Source organism: Prenolepis imparis, unplaced genomic scaffold (genome assembly GCF_030444845.1).
Source record: "Prenolepis imparis isolate NDT839.2.m4 unplaced genomic scaffold, iyPreImpa1.0 SCAF_5, whole genome shotgun sequence".
Classification (NCBI taxonomy): Eukaryota; Metazoa; Arthropoda; class Insecta; order Hymenoptera; family Formicidae; genus Prenolepis; species Prenolepis imparis.
This window is the reverse complement of record NW_028141163.1, coordinates 7,905,700-7,926,444: the sequence shown is the minus strand read 5'-3', so window position 1 is coordinate 7,926,444 and position 20,745 is coordinate 7,905,700. Positions and strand designations below refer to the sequence as shown.

The 20,745-nt window shown below is 33.4% G+C and overlaps 1 protein-coding gene across 3 annotated transcripts in view; it reads left to right on the top strand.

Annotated features, from left to right (window-relative positions):
• The window catches only part of Plexa (plexin A), a 254,934-nt gene that overhangs the window by 39,341 nt on the left and 194,848 nt on the right, over positions 1-20,745 (top strand). Inside the window, exon 1 of one of the 3 annotated variants that reach the window (XM_083038984.1) lies at positions 3,684-4,014. The exons of the other annotated variants lie outside the window; for them this stretch is intronic. The gene's annotated coding sequence lies outside the window, so the exon portion shown is untranslated. Of the gene's footprint in view, positions 1-3,683; positions 4,015-20,745 lie in introns of those variants that run through there. 3 annotated transcript variants of the gene reach the window in all.

The window sequence follows — 20,745 nt, the reverse complement described above, 5'->3', positions numbered from 1 at the left end:
TCTTTCTCGCTTTCTGTCCGTCTTTTACACTCTCCTTTCTCTTTCGCTGAACAAACTCTACTCTTCCACGAGGTTCCCTTTGCCTCCGACGTAACCTCGCGCTAAACTTGCACGAACCTGCGCGAATCTGTTAGAGAGCTGATCAATCGACGGATTCGAGATCTCGCGCATTTGAAATGAAAAAACAAAAAAAAAGATACTTTCGGTGATAAGGACACGTCCGTGACATTTTACTCTACGTTGAACGACATGTTGTAAAACGCGGAAAAAAATTTCGACACGCAATTGCGCACATAAAACGTAGGTTGCGAACACTTGGTGTGGCGTGAGATTTCATATTTTCGATGCGACTATCGGTGGTACGTGTTTGGCTTAACGACGTTGCGTGCGTCAGATCTAAAGATTAGCGACGCGTTTTCGGCACAAAAACATGAACTCCCTGTAACAGCGATAACTTATGCATAGAATATCCTCGAGCTGCTATTTTATATTCTCCTTTATGCTCCATATGAATAATACGATAATAATATCAACATCGAGAATCATCTTAACTTGAAATTAAATAAATGCTGATGAATAATTTGCAACAATAATAGAAATGGAAAGAAAAAGAAGCATAAATGAATCTCTCAAGTCGATATAACGATTAATTTATATTATATTCACAAGTATAACAACTTAGATATATTCTTCCCATATTATACATACACAGAGAGAATTTTCTCTTAGAATTTACCCTGAAAATCATGGTAATCGTGGGACAATATATGGTATGGAAAGAATTTTATGAGAATTTCTCTGATTAATATTTATCACAATAAAAATAATATCTATAACAATAAAATAAAAAAATATGTTTGATTAATTTTACTATGCCATGCAGTTTAGTAAAATTGATCAAACATGTTTTATATTGTCCCGCACGATTACCATGATTTTCAATGGATAAATTTTAAGAGAAAATTTTCTCAGTGTATATTATACGTAGATTGTGCGTAGACACACTATTTTGAATCTCGCTGTAAGGATTGCGCTGTTGGACTCGACTTGCTCGAAAGAATGAGTGGGTTAGCTTTCGTTCTGGTAAGCGTGGGTGGCGTGGGCCTATCCCATCTTATCAACTGCAGCAGCCGAGGCGGATGTCATGATAATACGTTTCGCGGAACGTTTTCGTCATCATAATGAGGCTTGTACCAAATATCATTTAATGAGGAACCAAGAAATTACATGCCATCTCGACGATATTTTTTTAAATCACATTTATTATGCTTACTTAATCGAGACTTGTGACTTTTTTTAACTTCGCAGTCACACACACAAATATTATTCGTGAATGAAGTTAAATATGACATGAAACGTTACGAATATATGAGTTATTTATTTTAAGAGCAATATATACGAGTATATTTGAGTTATAAGAAAAAATCATACTAAATTGAACGTAATTATAATTATATTATATTAGACTAAAATTAAAAATTTTGCATTTTTTTTATCTAAAATTTTAATGTATATTCAATCTGAATTATTGCTATATTTTATTTTATGAAAGATTCTATTGATAGGGAGAAATAAATAATCAATCTATAATCTACCTTTTAATCTAGTAATTTAATTTTTTTATTTATTATTTCGCGCTCTAGTTGGAAAAAATTAGGAAATCTAAGATATTCATGGCATCTCAATATTATTGCGTAACTACGTTCTTTTGCATCGATGCAAATGTGCATAACGAACGCTTACTGGCTCGTATTTCGAGCCACTGCATGCACTAGATCGTCCAGCAATCCCAGTAGGAGGAAGGAAAGCTTGACGAAAAACGATATGTATTTCTTCGCTGCATGCGCAAATGAATGAGTTGCGGAGTCGCTCGTTCGATGTCTGCGTAGAACCAGTATATGCAATGCTTCTCGCCCGTTGACGAGGAAGCTATCGTATTTCGTCGTCCGTATCGTGTAACACCTGGACGCACTAATGCGGCGATACACATTACGGAATAGATGCACAAGCGAGCGATTCGCGCACAGTGACCTAAGTGCTTACAGATCGATTGCAAATCGCATTTTCGAAGAATTCGCGTTGTGAAACTCGTGAGCTTGCGAACAGCTGATCGGTGTTTGGGATTGCTTGTGGATTTTGGAATAGACATTGCATTGAAATATAGCCCAATTATTATATGTATATATGTTATTAATTTATAAATTCCATCCAAATATTTTATAAAATGTCTGAAAGTTCTATTTCTTTATTGCCGTTTTTATTTCTTTATAATTTCATGTATATATATATATGACAGATATACAATGACAGATAATAATTATAATATTTAAGTTATATTTTTTATATTCATGACAAGTAAACAATAAAAAAATATAACTTAAATATTATAATTATTTTCTAAATTTTTCGTTGTATATTTGTCATGTGTGTATACATGAAATTATAAAGAAATAAGAACGACAATAAAGGCATAGAACTTTCAGACATTTTATAAAATATTTGGGCTGAATTTATAAATTAATAACATATCTGTTATTGTATATACGTGAAATTATAAAGAAATGAAAACGATAACAAAGCAATGACATATTCTGACATTTTGACAATTGCTATAACATAGATTATCGTCATATTTATTGACTTATTGTTTCCATTATCAAGGCATGATAGCAAAAAGAATGAGTTATACATAAATTGAGAATAACTATACCCGATCGTGATCGCGTCGTCTCGATTCGCGCATGTTATTTCAATTCGCGAGGACGCCACATACGACCGTCGCAAGGTAACATCGTTGCACCGACTATAGAGGGAATTCCATTGAAGTCGAAGCTTTCCCCGGGGCAGGCGCGATAAAAATGCGTGAGAACGCCGTCTCGTCGATCTGCCGTTGCAGGAAGAATCGCGCGCGCAGCGATGTTTTCTCCGGAGAAACTCGATATGCGACGACGAAGGGGAGTCACGTTGCCCGAACGTCATTTTGCAATAGCAACGTCCTCGCTAGAAGGAAGGTCATCTCGTCTCGCGTCGTTCAAAAGTGCATTTGTACGATAGGAGATATTGTATAGGATCTCGTGATTCTTTTTTTTTTTGTTTTTTTTTTTGGACAAGTAATCTCTGGCGTTTCTCAACGTCATTATTGACGTTGTGAGGTAATGAGTGAAGAAAAGCGGCGATTTAAACGTTTCGAAGAAGAGGAGAGCGCAACCGATCACGCTCTCGTTTCTCTTCTCTCTACCTGCCTGTCCGGCCTACGGCGAATCTCACGATCGGGAACGAGAGCAAAAAGATAACGAGTGTAGCCTTCGTGCCAGACGGTGTACAACGCGTTGCGCGACTTCTCGCGGTCACGCGATATAGCCCTTGAAGAGTACGGTACGAAGTAACATATACATATATAGTGCGTCGAAATTACTCCGGGGATCGTTCCCGCAACTTTTCCCTGGGGGACGAAAACGTGAAAAATTTCGCAATAGAGAAATTAATGAGAAAATTTTTCGCTTTTCACGTTTTCAGCAGCCTCAGGCAAAGGAGCTGCGCGTGTCGTGACCAGGTTCCTCGCGTGCGGGGCTGCGCGAGTCGGGACGGAGTTGAGGCGAGTCCGCGCACGTTCGGACAGGCTCGTGCACTCTCGGTCGTTCCCGACGCCGAGCTCTCGAGCCTCGAGCCCTTCGCCGTCGTCGCCGTAGTCGTGATTCACAGTCCGGGTCAGTTCGTCGAAACGATCGTCTCTCCGTACGGGAGGACGCGTGCGCGAGTGCCGCTGTGTGATCACGTGAGAGTAGTGCAGAGCAGTTCAATACGTTGGTTCGGTGGTGACTAACCGCGTACGTCGCTCGATGGTGTATTTTTTCGAAACATCCGGAAAATAAGTGATAGTGCAATCACCAGCGGAGCGGATATAAAATTAGTGACGTGCCGAGGATAATGTGCAGGCGTGTCGGCGTGCGGGTCGTCGTCGAAGTTCCACGGAGAGTCACGAAAATCGCCGACGAGCACCAACACGCGTGACAGGTAGGAACTTAACCTCCACCATCGTAGCGTTCGCGTTGGCTCCGAATTTTCTAACGGGCGATGCTCCGAAACCAATATCTCCTGTTGCGTAGGCGTATTGTGTCTTTTGTGTATCGGACGGTAGTCGTCGTTGTAGGTCGTCGAGGTTTTTTTCAAATGGATGTCGAAAACAATGGAAAGTTTGTATATATCGCGTAGGAAAATTTTCAAGTAGTAGATTCGAAATTCAAAACAATAGGCGATCCAACTTACAATTATTATAGACGTCGCTCGACGTCTCTATATATATTTGTGTACTTTAGAAAATTTATAAACTCTCTTTTGAACACAAACTGTTTTGCGTTTGAGGTTAACACTGAGTTTTGTTCCTTCCGAGAGAGCTCCAATGAATACGTGGGAAGTTTTTTATCTCTGGCCCTTTGTTCGAATGTCGACTTTACGGATAAATCGAGTGTTCGAGTTGCTTTACAGAGTTTAAATGACCATTGCATTCCGGGGATTGCGTTTTCGCCGACGAGCTCGACTCGAACGTACTAAACGCTGCGGTCGCGTCAAAAAGAAAGCGAATCCGGTTTGCATTTGAGAGCATTACTTCGGAGCAACGGTTCTTAATCTTTTCACTTTGATGGACTCCCGTCGAATCATTATTGCCAACCAGATTTTATCCGAGCGTTTCAGAAACTCAATTTTATATTCTGTTTTCTTGCGTTACTGGGCGTGCCAGTACACATTTTTTCATGGATTCTTCTTTCGTTTGCAAAAATTTCGCGGAAAGTCATGAGTCATGACCTATCGGGATACAAATTTGTTTTAAATTTAAAGAATTTGCAAACAAAAGAAATCATGTACGCGAAGACACATTTTGTGTATTAATTTCTTAATATTTATTAATATTCTGATTAGATTTTGAGAACCGCTGCTCCAGCTAAACCATTGAATTCTAAATTGGAGGGAAGAAAATGGGGAGGGTGTTAAGACATTTTAAGCTTGGACGAAAGTTGTCCAACGGGTAGAAGAAAAGAAAGTGATTAAGAAACTGATTAATGTAAAATGACTAATTTTTAAATTTATGAATCATTTTTTTTGTTTGCTAGTTATAAATAGTCGGTAGACATTAGACATTAAAGGTATTTCTCCATTATTAATAAAACGGAATTTTTAAGAAAGACATATTTTTGCACTTTTTTATGTGCATTATATGTATTACAATGTTGAGACACGGAATCTTTCAAATGACTTAACAAGATTCACTAAAGGAGTGTTGTAGAAAGTATCCTTTGGCGCCTGTTCAAAGAAAATAATAGCAGACAATTATTACGGCATTGTGGACGTGAAGCGTGCAAGACAATGAAATCAAATGTCGTTCTTATGCACGATATTATCTTACATATAATTCTATATTTGTGATACGCAAAATGTTTCTATCTAATTATATCTGTACTTATTTTTTTTAGAATCTCTATTACATGGAGATATATTGAGAAACATTGATTTTTTTAAGCTTATATTATCTAGTATCTTTAATGTCTATTGTCTATTGTCTAGTTATATGAACAGCAATCGTAACTCTGGCAGATGTATATGAGTCTGATATGATTATTATACAACACGTATATTTATATCGCAGAAATGATATTTGAAATAATTATTTTTTATTATATTCTCGTAATATAGAGTTGCATAATATACTCTGTTATTATTTTCAATTCCAACTGTAATCATCTCTCATATTCAAAAAAATATATAGCAAAAGTGTATATATAATTCGAACATTAAAATGCAGAATTATAAATATATATCGAAGCGCATTTAAAAATATAGTTGGTTTAGAATCAGCGTGATATATTTTATTTTCAAAATGAAATATGATCATAAAATTAATAGCATATAATATTATTTGCTATAGTTAAAACAGACGTAGTTATATTATAAAATATACAGAGAGTAGAATATTGACACATCTTTTAATCCGTTATACAAATTATAAAAACATTGATCGGTGCTGGATGTAATCGGGATGTGAAAATAATGCATTTTCGATTTATCCAAGATTAAGTGTGCATACACAACACGATTTTTCGAAATCGAAAACGAAATATTCATATACGGTACAAAAAGAAATTTGGCGAAACTTCAATATTTTAATATTATTTTAGAGAACAATGGATGAAAGCCGAAATTTTTCGGAGCACGAATTTATTGATGCAATCTCATACATGTCAACTTTATCATAAATTAAATGCGTGATTGACAATTATGTAAACAATGGAAAGTTTCCGGTGAGATTACGTCATGAAACTAAATGTAAAAAGAAATTAACGATAGAAGTATAAACAGATTATCTTAAAATATCTCAAATAATATTTTATTATTTAATTAATTTTAAATAAACTTTGTTTCAATGTAAACAAATTTCATTTAAAGTTGATTTTTATTTTATTATGAAGACATATTGAAAATTGTCACAAGTTTGCGATATTATCAAATAAAAATATCTTGGATTCAAGTAGATTTATGTTTTTCGTTCATAGACATTAATTTAAAATTGGAAAGATTACTTATACATATATTTGATATTAAAAATCTACATACAAAAATGCTAATGATGAAACCACTTGTAATAAAAAAATCGCTTTCGATTCTATTGAAAAATATCGTTGAAAATAGGACACTCGATGTGTTTTTAAGACACCCTATATATATACTTGTGTTTTCGAGATGCCTGCATACGTATATATGACTTGAATCAAACCGAGAACAAACTATTCAGTGGATAGTAAAGCTCTCTTCTCTGTTCCTCCTCTTTCTCGAACTTTAATATTTCAATACTCTTTCGCAGAGCAAGTCCTAGGAATTTTCCAAACACATGTGAATTTTACATGTTCGTGTTTCGAAGCTCGGGCGTGGTGAAATAATTCTCACTCTCGTGGCAAAATAATGCGGTTTTCGCGATGCTTCAAATATAATGTGCTACGCGTATTTCGCGGAGAATCGAAAACGGAGGATCCAAATAAACGAGACAGAACAGGACGAGAACGTTGGCCGGGAACGCTTTAATACTTTAATACCGTTTCAGAGTACAAACGCGAGTCCGGGAAATATGTCGCTTAGCGTCCTCGTCGTCGTGTAACTCGCGCCCCGAATTTATGCGGCCGGTATTCTTTCCTACGGTATTCTCCGTTGCGTATATATCATTTCCGAGTCTCGTGCGGTGAATCGTGTGTAATCCACCGTTCTTGTAACGGCCACAATACGCTCTTTATATTCCTCCGTCCACGGCACGAAACTGCAGCTTTTTCGAGCGGTTTGTACTACTTCAAGCACGAGGGCCCATCGTGAAACATTAGACCGTTTTCAATGTAGATAAGTTTCGCCTGTGTCAACAATGACTATATAGGTTATATTTCTGTAATCTTTATCCCCAGAAGATAGAAATAATGTAATATATCATTGCTTTTTTATATTTTATAAAATATACATTTTTGATATCATTAATATTTAAAACAAATTTAACAAACTTGACATGCTTAAAATAATTTTAAAAATGTTGAAAATTTCAGTACAAATTCTTACTTTAAAATGTTATTCAAATAAATAATTGTCATAATCTAAATTTCTACAATTATATAAATAGCTACAAGTTATTAACGATTGCTCGAATTAAACAAAAATAAAACAATTTTTGTAATATATTTATTTTACAAAATTATGAATGGAGAAAAATATATCTATCTTCTTTCGGGCTCTAGTAATCGCAGATTACACCACTGTCCACAAGCCATGTCCCAAGGTAGACAGTAATAGAGAGATACGTCATTTAGTCATGTATTCCTTATGTACAAGCGAGATGTGTTTTTAACACCAAGTCGAAGGTAACTCTGTGCGTATGTGCATGTGTACACGAGAGAAGAATCTGTCGACGAGAATCGACGCAGCGTCTCTATATTATGCCTGGTATAAACGTCTCCGTGGCTTGAGCATTTCCACGGCGGAAAAGTTAGTTCTCTCGTTAGAAGCAACGCGATGTCGCGATGTTAACGGCGCGGTCGTGCCGCACGTGGTGCGTTACAGAGAGGCACGGAAACAACGTCCTTACAATCCTGCAGAGTATGGCGCTATATCCACCGGTTGGATTTTGTCTTGTCGCGAGAAGAATATTAAGGAGCGACGCGTCGTTAATTCGAATGGATAGATACGCGTATTAATAAAGCGAAAAAATATCACTTCGTTAGTATATCAAATATAATATAGAAGCGAGCACGATTAATCTGCAATATTTAGAAAAACAGCATAATTGATTCGATACAAACAATTTCTTTAAGTTTGTCTTTCATAAGGATTCTTTGCGAATTAAGTTTTTAGAATGAAAATAAATAACAAAATCTTACTTTTCGCTTTAGAACAAATTATTTTATTTTAATAGATATTTTTGATTAGATATTCTAACAAAGAATTCACTCGATTTTCAGTATTTCAATATGTTTGTGAAATTGATTTAAATATTTTACGAGCATTGATATTCACGAACATTTGGCAAGCAAACGCGTCATTTAAATTTGGCTTTGTAACGAAGCGCATAGCCGTGATGAATGAATAAGAGGAGGGGATGGTGAGTCGAAAGTATGAATGGGCTAATCAATTTACAAGCGTAGTCTTTGCCCGCATCCCGACCATATTCGCGCATATTCGTTCACGTTGGTATCAAAAATTTTTAGTTACGAACGACGAATATATATGAGAGAAAGAGAGATATAAATGTAGAGAAAGAAACAGCAAACATGCACTGTTAACGACGAGTGATTTAAATAATTCTATATAAGTATTGAAAATTTGAAATAAAAAATTAGCATATTAAATACAATAGAAACTAAATATATACATATGCGACAAAAAGAAATTATTCAAAGATAATCGGTATAGAAACTAAATTCAGTTATACATAAAATATTTACTTCGAAATTAAAAAATAAATTTGAAGATATATTACCTGCAATAATCATAATTTAATATCCGAACACATGAAATACTTTCTTAATTACTCGGTTCAGAGTCTCTTTTTTTCATAGTTTATTGTTATATACTTAAATATTTAGAGTTCTTCCAGTAATAAAAATATTTAAATATACCTATATGTGAGATAATGAGAGCATCGATACATAATACTTTCGGAGCACGCTCCTCGATAAATGAACCGTGTTGGCGCAGGGTCAAGCGTCACATTGCCCTAATTGCATGTAACACGACCTTTATCTCTAACCGGTACTCCCAACCGATTTGCTTAATAAGAAAACTTTGTTACGACGAGCTCTGGGCGTCGATCCTATCGTGCTGCGAGAATCGCGAACATATCGCGCCAGCGAAAGAAAGCCAAGAAAACCGCCGTGAACTCGCGCGAATGACTGGTCACTGAATCATTCGTGCAATAATCCACGCCTGCACGCCCGGAAGGCGCTCGACCGTGTTGCTACACGCGCGACCGTGCATCTACATATTATACATTCTGTTATATGCCGCCCTATATATGTGTACGTAGGTATCCGTGCACGCCCGTAATGCCGCGTGTTCCGCTCTCCGTTCGCCGAATATATTCGCCAACCCGAGGCGGATATATCGCATCACATATGGGTGATGTAAGATATGTGATTAGATAGTTGCCGAACGCGCTTAACATGAAGTATTTCAAGTTTCTTCCATATTTCACGAGGCCAGAAATTCAATTATTCGAAGTTTCCGAATAAAAAACTTTGCAAATATGAAAACGAATATAAATCCAAAATTTCAATATCGATAAAAGGGCATTATGTAAAAAAATAATATCGAAACACGAAAATAAAATTATTAAAATTTATTAATTTAAAATTTAATAATTTAGCAATTTTATGTTTCAGCATTATTTTTCATGTGATGCACTCTTGTCGATATTGCATTTTTCTCTATATACATTCTATACAGTCGTACAAAATACGTCATCGAGAAATCACGCGTCCGATAAGTGAGTCGAGAATTCTCCGTACGGTATGCCTTTGTACTTTTCATCATCGACATGCTAATCGACAGGTAGACATGACTCTTCTTCTATAAATAGATCGACGATGTTGCATGTGCGAAATTCTAAATGAAGTTGTGCACAAGTTTGCGAATCCTTCACTGTAATTGATTGACTTGAGAATAAAATCGAAGACACGCTCGTCTATATCTATAACTCTTAAGAAAAAAAATGTTGTTCAGTATCAAATTATGATATTTTACTAATTTTGAACTATATTTTTTATCAATAAAAATGTAGAATTGAATTTTTTTTACGATGCACATTTTTTTGTTGATTATTATTTAACTCGGTATAGATTAAGATATTTTTCTTTTCGATGACTCACTTTTTTGCGACGTGAATTAACTGATGTAGAAGACGGATTCATATGATACCGTAATAATATTTCATACTACGTATAGAGGCGGGATTCTTGGAATTAGATCCTCCCTTATAATTATCGCATTCCGACTCGTTTATCATTCTGCCATCGATGAATATTCAAGGAAATTACGTAAGCGATTCGTCGTTTTCATTTCGGTGCACTTCAATTTCATCACTGCATACATCTCGCAACACATTAAATACGCATTAATAAACGTGCGTATATCAGTTTTAAGCGTGGTACGATAAATTATATGCCTTTTAGGCATGGCATGGTTTTGATGACACATATGTTATTATCTCATAGTAACCGTGGAATGCGGGTGATACCTATATATTATAAGCTACAATACAAAATTTTAAATCTAATTTTATTTAATATTTCTTGTTTTTTATAGATGTTACTATTTAATGAGTAACTTTTAACAACAATTGTCATATAATAAATTTGAGGAAAAAATAGCAATATGATATAAAATTTCACCAATGCTGATAATAATATACATTTTCATAAACACAAATTTTTTTCACTCTCTTTTATACAGAAATTTCTTAGATTTAACAATATTCTTTTATTCAAGTTCAATATGCACTAAATATATGTGTATTTTTATCAGCTATTAAGAGTTCTAGCTTCGTTTTATGAGTTTTTAAGGAAAATGATACACATACCACATACCAAACTAAAAATAAAAATTAGAAGAGACATTCGTCCCGCCTTAAGAATTAACGTGAAATGTAAATTCTCATACGTCGTCGAATCTTCAAATTTTCATGCAATTAGTGTCATATCCGCACGTATTTTTTTAAATTTTTAGTTTTCATGAGAAAACATGAGAGAAAGAGAGAAAATGAGAGAGAGGGCAGTCAGAGCTAGAGCCATTAATCTTCGAGCAGACCAAACGCGCCACAAGTGGTTTAAAATTCAAACGATTTCAGTCTTTTCGGTTTCGCGTTCGAAGGTTCCCTTGGAAATAAGCGTACCTCTCGATCCTCCGTTCGATGGTATAATGGCCGTCGAACTTCCCTTCCCGAGGCCGTTCTCTTCGAGACGGAGAAAAAGAGGATGTATCCATCCACGTTTTCTTTTGTCCTCGCACGTGACTTCAGCCTCGGCGATTTCGCAATGGAAGTGCAAAGTCAAATTTACTTTAGTTTGGAACGGGTCTCTTCCTCTTTCCTTAATACCCTTTCCGTAGACCCCGTTTCACTTCACCATCATTACAGATTCTTTGTCTTTCTTCCCGGAACTCGTTTCAGAATCATCTCGATGAGAGCGGGACCTGCGAAAACGATCGCATTCCTGGCCTCACTCCACCCCGACGGGTTGATTTTAACTATGGATTCTTCAATCCTACGTTGAAATAGAGAAAAAGTTTTAAATTTTCAAATTTGTTTCTTGAAGTCTTGAGAATTTTTATTTATATGCTTGCATGAATTTTTTGTGTAAATTTTTTGAATGAATCACTTTTCTCAAGTTGATTTTAAAAATACGATTATGTTGCATGCATATAAAGAAAGGAATTGAAAAAAAATATATATTTATATATACATATTACATATAGCAGAAAGAATATTTTTATTTAAATAATAATAGAATGACTGATATTTTTCTGAGAATACAGAACAGATATAAGATAAATGCTTTTTCTATGTAAAAGAACATTACAAAATAGACGTTTGAAATTTAAAACTTTTTTTATTTAAATAGAATATTATCGATATCGATACAAACAATATCTCTATAACAATTCAACAGAAATTTAATCCGCGATAGAAGTCTATATAACGCGAAAATTTTTTTGATCCACGAATGCAATATAAACTATACATAGAACTATTACTCATACACACATTTTATTTTATCTTAACAAGTTTGCATTGACGGAAAAAAACTGTGATACATGTGGAAATATAATTATCTAGCACTCTTACTATAACGTGTATCCAACTTAATCATAACTCTTTGCGATACAATGATTATTTTTAGGAGTAAGCTTAAGAAATGTTAATCGACTAGGGATCTAGAATTAGAACGACTTTCGTCGTTGACATGTTGACATTGTAAGATGACGGTGATCCAATGAATGTAACCATCGTGTTTGACATTTTTCAAACGACATTTCTTAAGACACGAATAGTCATTACTGTGTTGCCAACAGTTCGGTGAGAAAGAGCCGACATGTATATAATTTCGGTTATCAGTTTCTTTTGCTCTTTAAATAGCTGCGATTTTTGTATCCAATGTGATGCCTCTTTTAAATAAGTCGGTGAAACAGTTAAACAAAGGCAAAACATAAATCGTATATATCGTGCGTGTCAATAACAAGCAGCTTTCTAAAACTTTTTTTTGATACATATTAAATTATATTAATCTGTTATCCCCCCCAGTTTAAACGGCATCTAAATTTCCAAATGACGTTTATTTGTATGTCACTTCTATATGTTTTCACTATTTCTATTTTATTTCTGGCGAAAAAAAATAAGCTAAGGTTAGAGAATGATCAATGCAACAATCAAGTAATTTAATTTCGTTAACGCTATTTGAGAGAGCATTATTTATGTTTGTTTGTGTTATTTTTTATTTTGTTTTCAAACAGTTTAAAACAAGCAATTTAAAATTTAATATCAGTTAAAAGAGCGATTCTGTTATTTTTTTGAACATTTCAAAATAACCAATAACATATTAAAAAAAATATCGTTTGTTTCCGAAGCTGTACAGCATTTTTTGAATTTTTGAAATCAATTAAAAAGGTAATTTAGATTATATTACTTTTGCATCAAAACGTTGATAAATCGCACTTTAATTTAAATAAAGGATACAATTTTATTATTTTTGTTGACATTTTTACATATAAATTAATTTATCACTTTATAATTTTTCTTTTTAATTTTTTAGTACCTTTAACAATTGCATACTCTGAAATCAAAAAATAAAAAAATACAAATTATAAAACAAACGTATTTTTTTTAACTTTCTAACGTATTGTTTCAAACAAATATCTGCGGAATATATTTCAAACTCACAGATAAAATCAATTAGCTGCGTTTCTTAAAAGTCGAAATAAATATGCTTGAGTGTCACATAATTCATATCATAAACTGTATGTTACTTCGATAAAATTCTTCATGGACTTTTCGATGTTTTGTTCTTTAATTAAAGTTGACTTCGAAAGAGTCAGCCTTTAATTATTGACGAACGAGTTGGGGGGAAGATGTTCCTTGGCAACGTGTTTTACGTGTTAATCAAACGCGTGATCGGCCTCACCTGTCGCGCAGGACAGTAGCTGGGGGCAGAGTGTAGTAGAGGTTGGCTTTCCATTCGCGACATCAGGCGTTCCTCATTCTGGCGAGTTTATCCGGGCGATAAAACGACTTCTTGGTATACGGCTATGCTGAGCAAATTGCAGGACGGAATGTTGGTGCTGTTCTCCTCCCGGGGAAACTTCGTGCTGGAATGACCTCGGATCCTTCCATCCACGTGGATCTTCGAATAAAAGAGTCGACCAGCTGTAAAACGACGGACCGTTATTACGAGGGGAAGTTCGGGGAGGGTAAAGGGCGGAATGGTGGTTTGGGCGTTCTATATCAGAGTCGTCATCCCCGAACAATGTTAAACTTGATATATAACTCACAGTCCGTGATCTTCTTTTTCATTTTTCGTGTTTTATTTATTTGCCAAAACACAAAGGTACAAAGCGAAGTGATAAGCGTGAGATTAAACAGATTGCGATAAATTGCGAGAGATTAGAAGATAATAAAAACTTAACGTGAAACAAATGACGTTTAGATGTAATAAGCATTATAAGTATGAAATTAAATTAAATATAAACGTGATAATTATATAATTATAATGAATAATTAATGGAGATTGCAGATTATTAAAAATAGTAAGAATAACAGACATAATATGAATACATAATATAATACATAAATTTATTTGCAATAAATATTATATATTTTATAAATTATATTTAAAAATTACGATTGTAATGATAATATAACAAATATTATTTTACGAGACATTTTTGCTAATAAATTTGTAAAAAAATACTTTCCTAATATTTATTGTAATTATTTACTGCAATATATTTAAATATTCCCAATATGCATAGAAAACTTATAAACTTAGTAAATTTATCGAGAAATTACGATTATATAAAACAGTTTTGTATGTGTGTGTGTATATGTATGTGTAATTATGTTTCTTATTCTTTTTTGATCTTCGATATAACGTTATGATAAAGGATCAGCTTACTGTGTTTATGATGTCCTGGCTTTCATTGGATTTTATTCGCTGTGAAAGAATACTCTTGACATCCTTTTGCCTTTCATCTCGCGTTGTCGCGTAAAGAGAGAAAGGGAAATTGAGATAGATGAACAGGGTGAGAGCGCGAGGATCAAACGAACGCAAATTATTTCTACTTCCAAACGAAATAATCCCGTTCGTATCGTCATCGTGGAAACAACGAAAAGCAATTTTCTCCGCAAGTACGAAATAGGTACAGTGGATCTATACCGGGGTTTCATTTTAATACCAGCTCGGTACTGTGTGTGCAAATGAATTCGGTTGCACTCCGTGTTGCCTCAAAGAAATCATCCCATGATTGTACTTTATCTGCAATCTCTATCGATATTTATAGATTGATATTTCGATTATAATCTCATATAAATGGACGCAATATTTATCTTAGAAATTTAATAAAATGTATTTCATTGTACTGATTATATATAGAAACACTAAATACATAAATAATTGTCGTGTTAAAAAAGTCGTGATGAGAAAATAATTACATAATATTATTTTATAAAGTAATTAATATATTACTATATACATTTTGTCGTAACATGATTTTATCATAATTTTTTAAAAATAATTACTTACGAATTTATATTTGAAATTATATATTCAAAAATTAAATAACATCCAAAATTTTCATTCTTTTACTAAATTAACTTTATTTCTGCAGTGATGAGTCTACTTATTTATTTATTTACAAATATAGAACGGTTAGTTGAATATTTCTGCCCTCGTTCTCTTTTATCTTATTGTCACGTAACCGAGATTGTGCGACGAAATATTTCAAAGATTAGTCATGCGCAATATTAGCGAAATTATTGTGCGTGGTTATCAGGACTGTAATTAACACAAATTTTCAATACACGGAGACGATGTTATTTTTGCTCACCATTATGCGACTATAGGTACACTCATTATTACGAGCTTGTTGTCAAATAATAGATCCATAGATACTGATTACGTTATTATCATGATATTATACTTTACTATTTTCTCCTTGCTTCTGGCTATGTTCAAGAACAAATCTGCAAATTGCATCTTGCAACATTTTCTCTCTATAAAGAATTCTCGATTTTTTTCTATAGAGTTTTCTAGATGCGAAATAAATGATCGAATGAACACTAATTGAATCGTTTTGAAACCCCTTTATCTTCTATTACTGCAACTTCATACATTTATGAAATTTGAATCCATTTCTGAATTTAACAAAGTTTATTTTTGTTTACGCTATTTTATTTTGAGCGTTTTACAAAAGCCAATTTTAGATTGAAATTTGAAATTATTCCATCTAAATTACATTTAATTTGGCTCTATATACCGTACTTTGTAAATTTATTTATTGACATGATATAAATTTTATTTTGAGATTTTTAATCCTTCCGCATTGAGATTGGAATTTTTACTTATTATATAATTATTATTATTTATTCATTAAAGTACATATTTGTACATATAAATGTGGTTTATATAAAACATTTATTATTTTATTTTGAAAAATATGAGAGGCATTACAAAAATGACAATACAATGTGACAACACATGTACAGTCCTTGTAATCCGCTGTGCGGTCTCATTCCTCTACTCAGCGTTGCACGGAATACTAGACTAGGCTATCCTAATCGCTGATGGGAAGAATCGCGTGTCGCTACTTCCCGTCACGCGCTGATGCCTCTGTGAACGAGGCATAAGGGCACTAGGACGCCGGAAGTGAATGTAAATACCTGGCGCTGCTGATTGCGATTCTAGAAAGAGAAGAGAAGGCTAGGAGTCTTTTTAAAAAATAAAACTAGAAACCAGATTATATAATATCAACTTATTATTTTTCTAATTTTTATTTCTATTTATTATACGTATATATGTCTTGAATATAATATATAATCTTAAATAAATTTATTTCTGTAAAAGCTCTAGCTCTCTCTCTCTCTCTCTCTCTCTCTCTCTCTCTCTCTCTCTCTCTCTCTCTCTCTCTCTCTCTCTCGGTCTATATATATATATATATATATATATATATATATATATATAAAATTACACCAGAACTTCTTTTGAATTAGATATTTTAGAGTTCTTTAGAAACGGGCTATAACTCTTAGCTATCTCATTTTCAGAAATTCTAAAAATGAGATGTTAATTTCACAAGGTAATAAATTTAACTCTCTTCTGTTTCACATAATCATAAAAACATCTGGATTCCAAATGAGAGTTAATGATCCTGAATGGAACAGATATTTCCATACAAAGCATATATGTATACATATATGCAACATAGGTATAATATGTATGTTTCTGCGTCAGCGAATTTGCTGGAAATTATCTGCGCTTATATATTGATAATACAGGACATTATTGTAACTGCCGATGCAATTTTCAATTTCGCTTGGCCTTCTTGCTTTGATTATCCTTGCGCCAATTTTTTTTTTTTTTTTACAAAGATTGACCGCGAACTTCTTGTATTGCGTATATAATATTATTTCTTATAAGTTTCCAATATCAAGAAAACCAATTAAGGATAAGCAATATATTTTATTTTATTTATTTAATATTAAATCTTTATACTTGAATCATTAGCAATTTATTCACTAATTTATAAATTGACAACAATTTAAGAGATTCTCTTTACTCTTATTTTTTTTAGCTTTATTCTTTATTGAAAATTTTTGCTGGTCGGCTTAAGTTTGTAAGATTGCAAGATTGATTTGCGTTTCTTTTACCGTGTAATACTTGAACGCGATATCTCTAGCATCCTGTTTTTCAGAAGCGAAAGTAATGTTTTGTCGTTGATTGGCTACAGATGGATTCCCTTTTCCATTGAAATGGCAATCGAAGAAGCATCTAACTTCGCAACTATATTTATTGTTCTCTCACAGTTAGCTTTTACCTAAGGCAGATTAAACTATACATTTTTATATAAATCGTATACACACGTGTTTTCCATGAAAAAAAATTTGGATAGAATTTTATAATAATTGATATTTCATATTAATAATGAATAGGTATATAGATTTCGATTATCTGAAAAAGATCTTTAGAACATTCCATTTTATTTTATTTAAATTTTTTAAAAAGACAAATATATGCTAAAATTACTTCTTATCAAAGTATATCTTTTTCTTCGCACTTGCGGATTATTCGTTCTATTTGTCTTTAATTTAACAAAGTTTTTTTTCAAAAATATTTATACACTTTGTATAAAAAAATATATATAGGTATATATAGTTTTTCTTCTCTTCTTGTCGAGATCTTAAAAAAAAATAAAATTACACATACATGAACATGTGCATTATTCCATGTTGATTTTAAGTATGAATTATATCACGTTCGCAAATAATTTTCTTTGAAACTTTTTCGTTATTAGAATAATAAACCATAATTTCTATGGAAAAATTGCTTAGGATTCTTTCATGCCTTTTTAAAGATCTCGTCGATCTTTAAAAAAAGAATATTTGTGTGGGTGTGTGTACACATATTCTTCGGGTTTCTTTGAGCAGCTTTTATTGAATCGTACAGGGATTCGCGGACTTAATTTTCGTGGTGGAATCCGTCGGGATTACTGTGAGAGCAGATTTTCCCAGACTTTCACAAATCGAATGCAAATCACAGCTTTCCGGTCTCATGTAAGAAATAATACCAATCACTTAGGTGCGGCGGAAAGCCGTTACTTGATTCTGCGAGCCATTATTTTACTTTAGAAAATACCGGATTCCGAGAAATTATATATTCATAGGCGTTTTTGAGACAAATATCAGAGTTCATATAGTAAATCGAATTTTGCTTCTTCATTCCAACCTCGGCCGAGACCTTCGGGTTAACCGAAGAAGCCATATTTAATGTCCGCGTTGAGAGGAGCAGTAATGTTTGTTATTCTGGCATACATCAATGGAATGCAAATCGCAACAAATGTTTAGCTTCATGTAGCACATAGTAACAATTACTTATTGTTGGTTATTGCATGGTGCCATTACTTGATTATGCGCGATGTCTATCTGAAAGGGAACTTACCTCTTGAAAATATATTATAAGCTTAAAAACACACTTTACGAAACAAAATATCGTATAGCAAAGTCGAATCGCTTCTAAAGATTCTTCTCGAGACTCCTTTAGCTACCTTCAGTTTAATTCGTGAGAGAGTTCGAAGCGAGAAACGGGAGATTTAATATCCCGGTTGGAGTGTCATGTTTGTTAATCTTGGAATATCAATCGAATGCAAATTACAACAAGTGTCCGGCAAATAATAATCGGTCGATGGCCGAAGCTTTAATGACTCGAAAAAAATGTCAGGTATACAATGACACTTTTGTGAAGTTAGCATAAGCAGATTACATATGAAAAAAAAAGAATAAAATATAATAAAATGTTAAAAAATTTATAAATTAAGTTAAATTGAGTTAATTTTAAAACTCGTTTTAAAGATTTAACGATTAGTTCAAACGATTAGATAAATAAAATAATAAAATGAATCTGAAACAATAAAATTAATAATTGTAACTTTGTAATATGATATTATGGGAGAATATAAAATGAATCTTTCTTGATGGTAAATGTAACAAATATATATATATATATATATATATTTTTTTTTACACAATTTCGTAATAAATATTAAATGTGTAAATTACTAGAAAATCGAGAAAATGGAAAGAAATTATATATTTCATACATTTATCGGATAATTTCAATTTATCTATTCGAACTTGTTTTAAATGAATTAAGGCTTCGGAATATAGAGCATTTCATTGAAGTTTGACTTGGAAGTTGGAACCATCACTTTATTACCATTCTGTCCCGCAAGGTCTTCGACTTATTCTTGACTCAGGAAGATCCGAGGACTTAATCTCCGTCGCGAAAACATTATAATCTGTCTTGTTCTCGGAATATAAATCGAATGCAAATTGCCAAGCGATTTTCCGAACGATCCAGGAAATAATACCTGTCGATTAGCGGTGTTGAGTGCCGTTGCACGATTACTTGGAGCCTCCTGGGAAAACGAGGGACTCGCGTTACTTATCGGACGGATCGATCATCTTCGTCGTTAGAAAAGAATCGATAAAATGGATACGAGAGAGATAGTCTATCTTGGCTCACCTTGAGGGAGTTGCGTTACATCAGACCGGGCGCTTCTTACGTATGCGCTTGCGGTTACATTAGCCGTCTGTTATATGCGAGAAAATCGACGGCACGGGAATTTATCCGTTTTCAGCCTGTAAAGCGAAAAACGAGTGTCTTGTCGTCGTGAAACTATTATGTCGAGAGACGCCGCGTTATGCGACGGTTTCTTTAACTGCTACACTGTTATCGCTAGGAAAACTGCACATGACGAAATGCTGCAAGAATGCGTGGCGGTATTTTTACCGTGGATAACGCGGTGACTTGTACGTTATGTGCGAAAAACGCATGTCTGACTAGCTCGTAGAAGAGGGACATGCATAAGTATAAAGATCATAAATAATAAATGTGTAAATGTCTATTTACACAGTAATATCATATGCTAATAGTCTCAAAGATGTCCATGCTCTAATGGAATTCTGTTTTTAAATTATAATTTATTATTATTTGCTAACATAGTTAATGTCACACAAATGTTAAAATAGTATGTTAAAAGAGATATAATAAGACAAAAATATATATAAATACGTGTATATATATTTTTTATCTAAATAATTGACTAATTAAAAATTTTTTAATATTATGATTTATATTCTCTTAACATATTGTGTTGCGTCATATGACGTAACAATTCTGCATTCAAGTTTCGAGTGTGACATTTCTCACGGTCGGAATTGTAACGAGGCACTTTGTACTCTTTCAAAAACCGACTAATACGAATGGATCGCAACTGTCGGATATGAATAATAATTGAAAAAGATAACTGACGACGATCGATAGCCGTAGATATATTAGTAGACATATCCGTCAATTTCATGTTTTTTATGCTTCCTCTTGCATAGGATTTTCTTGTTTTATTTTTTTTTCATTTTGCGATGGATTTGATGTCGACGCATATCGGACGGAAATTTCGTTCACA